This window comes from Hippopotamus amphibius, chromosome 1 (assembly GCF_030028045.1).
Source record: "Hippopotamus amphibius kiboko isolate mHipAmp2 chromosome 1, mHipAmp2.hap2, whole genome shotgun sequence".
NCBI classification, from domain to species: domain Eukaryota; kingdom Metazoa; phylum Chordata; class Mammalia; order Artiodactyla; family Hippopotamidae; genus Hippopotamus; species Hippopotamus amphibius.
The window spans coordinates 106,555,420-106,561,263 of NC_080186.1; the positions used below are offsets into that span (position 1 = coordinate 106,555,420).

General features: G+C 48.7%; 2 non-coding genes across 2 annotated transcripts; one reads left to right on the top strand and one right to left on the bottom strand.

Annotated features, from left to right (window-relative positions):
• Positions 1-240: 240 nt before the first annotated feature.
• LOC130841986 (U1 spliceosomal RNA) lies at positions 241-405 on the bottom strand. The gene has a single exon (XR_009050320.1). It is a non-coding gene; the product is annotated as a U1 spliceosomal RNA (small nuclear RNA).
• Positions 406-2,142: 1,737 nt separating this feature from the next.
• TRNAQ-CUG (transfer RNA glutamine (anticodon CUG)) lies at positions 2,143-2,214 on the top strand. Its single transcript has one exon. It is a non-coding gene; the product is annotated as a tRNA-Gln (tRNA).
• Positions 2,215-5,844: the final 3,630 nt, after the last annotated feature.

The following is a 5,844-nucleotide window of genomic DNA, read 5'->3' on the forward strand; positions in this document are numbered from 1 at the left end:
GGGACTGGTCTGAAATAAAGTGTTCTTCATTGGCTGATTAGGGCCTTAATCCTCATCAACTATGATGGTTGTCAATTCAGTCTGGCCCTGGAAAGGAATACAGCATTTTTCCCCAAAACAAACTTAGAAGGGGAGTAGGAAGGTTTATCTTCCAGGAAAATGTATCTAGGAAATGCTCCCCAAGAATTTGCCCAAACTACTGAATATATTTACAGTGGTCTGTTATTAACCATTACCTGTCAGGAGAGTGTGCAAACACTGTCCCCCATTACCACAAATTGTGCAGTCGAGTTTCCTAAATTTGGAGAAATCAAAGGGCTCAGTACATCCGGAGTGCAATGGATAAGCCTTTTTTTTTTTTGGAAAACCATCTTCCTGATCATGGGATCTCCCCGGCGCCTGTACCACAACAATGCAAGATACCAATAATAGAAGAAATTGTGTGAGAGAGAACAGAGCATATGTGAGAACTCTCTATCTGCTCAATTTGTCTGTAAACCTAAAACTGTTCTAACAAGTAATGTCATAAATTTTTAAAAAAATGTAATGATGCAACACCCTCAAATCAAAGTGTTGCTGGCATCCTATAACTGCATAGTTAATACTAGCCCTTGAGGTGCACCAACCTGGAGTCTGACCAGGCCTATGCCATCAGCCTCTGCAGCCTGGCAGTTCCCCTGGAATCTGGCTGTGGAAACATGTAGGTCAAGGTGGCCGCAGAGCTCCATATGGTGCAGAGAGAACACTGGAATGTGGTGACAGCTGGGAGAAACCATCGGAGGGCCGAGGTCGGTGAAGATCCAGGACGGCTCAGATTCAGCAGCTGCCCCACCCGTGGCCACAGAGCAAAGGACAGGGAGGACAGGAACTGAGAGCTACCGGATGAGGTCGCTGCCTGAAAGATAAAAGCAGCTCAGGAGGCTTTGGTCAATTTTGAGAATGGGAAGCAGGAAAATGAGTTGAAGTACGACTCGCATGTTCCGTGGTGACTTGAACCACCAGTCTTCCAGGTAACAGCACGCTCGCATACTGTACTCACAGAGCCGCATTACACACTCTTCTGCTGTTGCCACGGGGTGAGAACGTGCCCCCCAACCCCTCCCTCCGGTTCTGAAAACACACTCAGACTGGCCACTCAGGACACGCTGTTCTCACATGGGGCACATGAGGGCCTTGATACCAGGGAATGGGCCAGGCCGCCTGCTCCTCGCCGCCTCGGGAGCCTCCGCTCAGGTGACAGGGGACCGCCACAGCCTCTGGGGCTGCAGCCCGCCCTGTGCCCCTCTTCCCTGCGCATCCCCCTCCGCCGAATGCGAGGCTGGGACAGGCTTTCAAAAGTGGCCGACGTTCAAAACTTTAAAACTGGCCGCTGAGCCATATAAACGTCCGGAGGCTGGAAACGTCGACGGGGAGCCCGTGGGCCGCGCTGAGCTCCGCTCCCAGGACCCAGCGGCCGCCTCAGTCTCGGGGACGCGGGTGGGCGGAGAGGGGGTGAACCCGGAAAGCGGAGGAGGAGCACGAAGGGGAGGCAGGAAAGAGCCCAGAAGAAACACTGTCAGCTGCTCACACCGGACCTCACCCCTCAGGGCGCCAGCGGCCTGGGTGCTCGCGGTGCGACGGGTGGGGCCGCGGCCGCTTCGGCTCCCATCAGGTTCCCAACAGAGAGAGGACGCGCCGTCCCCCGACGAAGCCGGCAGCGCCCTGCGCTTCTACCCTTGCACCTGGGTCCCAGGGAGGGGACACCCCACGACGTGCCTAGCCCTGTCCTGAGGATGTTCAGAGCTCCCAGGGCAGCGGCGAGAGGACAACTGCAAAGAAGGGGAAAGGAAGTTTGGGGGTTTTTTGGCGTTTGGGTTTTTTTTTCTGGCGGGAATTTTACCTCAGGGCAGAAAACTCTAGAAATGCCGGCAGAGCAGGCGCATTTGGGGGAGGCCGCCAAGCCGTCCCCTGTCGCTCCTCCCGAATGGACTTCGTGTCTTTCCACGACGTACAAACCTGAGGGCAGGCGAGTCAGGCGCCTCCTGGCGTCGCGGAGGAAGCGGGCTCGGGGCGGGGGGACGAGAGCGCCCGGCGGGAGGCGGGTGCTGGGCCCGCGGGGCTGCGCGCGGCCTGGCTCCGCGGCGGGAGGGGCGGGCCTGCGGCGGTTCCATGGTGTCATGGTGAGCACTCTGGACTCTGAATCCAGCGATCCGAGTTTGAGTCTCGGTGGGACCTTTCCCTTTAGGCCGCGCCGGCGTCTTTTACTCCCGCAGCCAGAACTCAGTCTCCTGCCGAAGCCCGCGTTCCTCCGACTCCTGTTCCTGCCACCGCAGGCACCTCGCAGCCGCGTCCCTGACCTCTGCCGGCTCCTTCTCCAGAAAACCGGCTTCTCCGACCTGCGCGGTCCACATGGGCAGGTGGCGCGCAGGTGGGGGACGAGCCCGGGCTGTCCCCGCTGGCCCCGGGCGGTCAGCCCGTCTCTGGCCATCGGCGGCCCGGCCCCGCCGCCAAGCGGCGCAGCGACCGAGCCAGTGCCACCCCGCCGTCGGGGCCCCCTGGGTCTCGGGGGTAAAAGGCAGAGGCTGCGCCGCCTGAGTCCTGCCCCGCGAGGGGGCGTCACACCGCAGGCGTAACTGCGTGCTTGTCCCTGTGAGTCAGGGGTCGCTGTGGGGGGCTGTGATGTCGCTGGTCAGACAGGGTGACAGCCTCTTATGGTTCCAGACCCGAATGGGTAGTGCTGTATTGAGGTGCCTATTCTATTCTGAAGTTTGATCCTATTCTACTGTGTTCCGATTTTATTCAGAATTTCTAGCTCCTAAGTCTCCATTGGACACGAAAAGCCGCTGTTAGGCTGAGATTTCAATCTTGACCCCAGGAAGTCCCGTGCTTTCATCCCAAGCTCAGCCAGAAAGAGGAGAAAGGCCAAGGATTCCAGTGTCTGGGGAGACCAGGGCTCCCTGACCCCTCTCCACCCAGGCCTTTGAGACACTTGCAGAGCTTCTCATCAAGGCTAGCCTGTAGCGAATATACTTTGTTTGGTTAGATTTGGGTGGAAACCAGATTTATTTTTTTATCATTATAAACTTAAATTCCTTTTTCAAATGTTGCCTCTGGATATGGAAAACACAATGTAACAAATAAACCTTTTGTGCAAGGCCTTCTGTGGAACAGCCACATGGATAAGAACTAGCCGAAGAGAGTATAAAACATAATAATTTATGTGTACCCCAGAACAGTGACAAAATTTTAAAACCTGCTTTCGTCAATTGTGTTATGATTGGCATTGTTGGGTATTTCTTTATTCTTTTGTCAATATAGTGTGGGGAAAAGCAAAGGAGGCGGTATAAGATATTGTATTTCTATTACTCCCAGTGCCCTTAAAAACAAAACTAGTGGTATTAGAGAAAAGAGTCTCAGCTGAAAGACAGACATTCAATCAAAGCCTGTAGTTCTGAGTTTGAATTATGAATGTGAATATATGTGAATGCATGAACACATACAAATATGAGTATGTATTTGCTAGCTCTGTCCACTGCAAAGGTCTAGAATTCAACCACTTCCATTGAGTGTCTTTAGGTTACACAATTTGATTTGGGAATAATGTTTTTCACAGAAAGGAATCAGAGATTTTGAGAGATATGACTGAGTCCCGGTCAGGGGCAGATGAGACAGAAGCACCTTGTCATAGTGATATCTACAAAGGTCTCAAAGACTCTTAAAATCTTATGAAAAGGAGAAAGGAGCCAGCTTAAAGGCACATTCACTGCTGAAAGAGAGGATCATTGGAGTATCAGTAAGGACTCTATTGCAATGAATTGAAATACTTCAATGTGTTTGAAACTTTGATTTCATATTAGCACAGGGGGAAAAAAAAGAAATAAAAGAAATTAGTTGGTGACCATGGAGGATGCTTGGGGAATTGCTCATTAAGCTGCAGTTTTCTTTACAGAGGGAACCACTAGGTAACTAAACAGTATTTAGTACTAAGGGGAAGTTTTTTTTTATGCAAGTGTACCAGCTAAATAACACATGGCCATGGAATATCACCACTTTGCTCCACATAACTCGTTCACGGATCTAGGCCTTGAACTCCAAGGGCTGCTAACATTATTTGAGGAAACACACAGGAGTTGATGTGCCTCCTGATCAGAGAGCACACACCACTTCTGAGGTGCCCTTGCCAGGATACCAAACACAATCTCCTCTGCCTCTGTATCTACTGTGTCCAAAATAGGGGCCACTAGACACATATGGCTATTGAATACCTAGAATGTGGCTAGGACGACTAAGGAACTGGATTTTAATTATATTTAATTTATAATTCATGTGAATGTAAACTTAAAAGCTGAAGATATGCACAACATTTTTCTATTAAACACAACTTTAAAGCTTTGGTAGAATTATGTTTCCCTTAATGTGCAGCATTAATTAGCTGTGTAGAAGATAATATTTGTATTATTGTGTGCTTATACTTTTCAGTTTTCAATGTGGTTACTCGGAAAATTGAAATTACATATGTGGTTTGCAATTTCATTATATTCCAGCACTGCTTTAGATTCTACCACCAAAAAGAAAGTATGGAGGATGGAAGAATTTATTAAAGTACACCCAGTTATACAATTTACATTGTGGGAATGCTACAGAACAAACAACTCCATTTCTTCAACAAATGAATGATTTAAGAAAGGAAAAGAAAAGGACAGCAAGAGACCAAGAGAGCTAGAGCAAGAGTGAGAGGGAAGGAAGCAAGGAAAGAAGGGCGGGAGGGACAACGGGAGGGAGGAAGGAAGAGGCAGGGGAAGAAAGGAAGGGAGGGAGGGAGGAAGAAACCCAGAGTAAATATGTGTGTAAAGACTTCAACACATATCCTACTAATTACAGTTTGTGCATTTTCTTTGGGTCCCAAGAAAGAATAACTTAAAAACAATAATGGGAAATTTGAGCACTCTTTTATGACATTAAAGATGCTGAATTAATTTATGAACAATTATAATGCTATGATGAGAATACTTTCAAAAAGAGTCCTCATTTACGGAAACATACTGGCAAAATGACAGACGAAATATGATATCTGAGATTTGCTTTACAGAATATAGGGAAAGGTAAGTGGGTGGCTTGTAGTAAAACAAGTGCAGCCATAAGCTGATATTTGTTGGTCGTGGCTAACAAAGATGGGGATGTTCTTATATAATTCTATTTTGTGTACTATTGAAAACCTGCATTTGAAAAAGAATGATAGGAGAGCACAGGTCCACCTAGGATAATGGCAGCAGGAACTCTCCACGTGCATTTCAGAGGGCTAGGGACTAACAGAGAGAGTCAAGGACACCAGTCATAACCCTGCCTCAACCAAGGGCCAGAGGACACCGTGGATTCCAGTTGGTTTGTATTTAGCCAGGTGTGGGAGCCACACAGAAGTAGAGGAACCGGCAAAGACTCTGCACATAGAGGAGCACAAAGATAATTGACACACATCAGGGATCGATAAGGGCTGGTAAAATTTTAGAGAAAGCACCATAGAATAAGATATTCATACACTCTCAAAGCACCACTAATCAAATTACTGATTATAGACAGCAAACATGTCTTTCCAATGAATGGATCTCGTGAAGCCCTGCACAACAAAGTGTCCAATGCTAAAATGACAATAGTGCTGACAGGCAAAGTGGACACTCTCAGCCTCCAAAGGGGCTGCGCTAGGAAGCACACAGCATGCACTAGGTGGTGTTCTAGGCAAAAAGATTTCCCCTGAATTTAATCATGAGGAAATGATCAGACAATGGCAAACTGTAGGCCTTTGAGCCAGACAACTGACCTGTCCTCTGCAAACAAGTCAATGCCACCACCACTGAAGACAGCTACCAA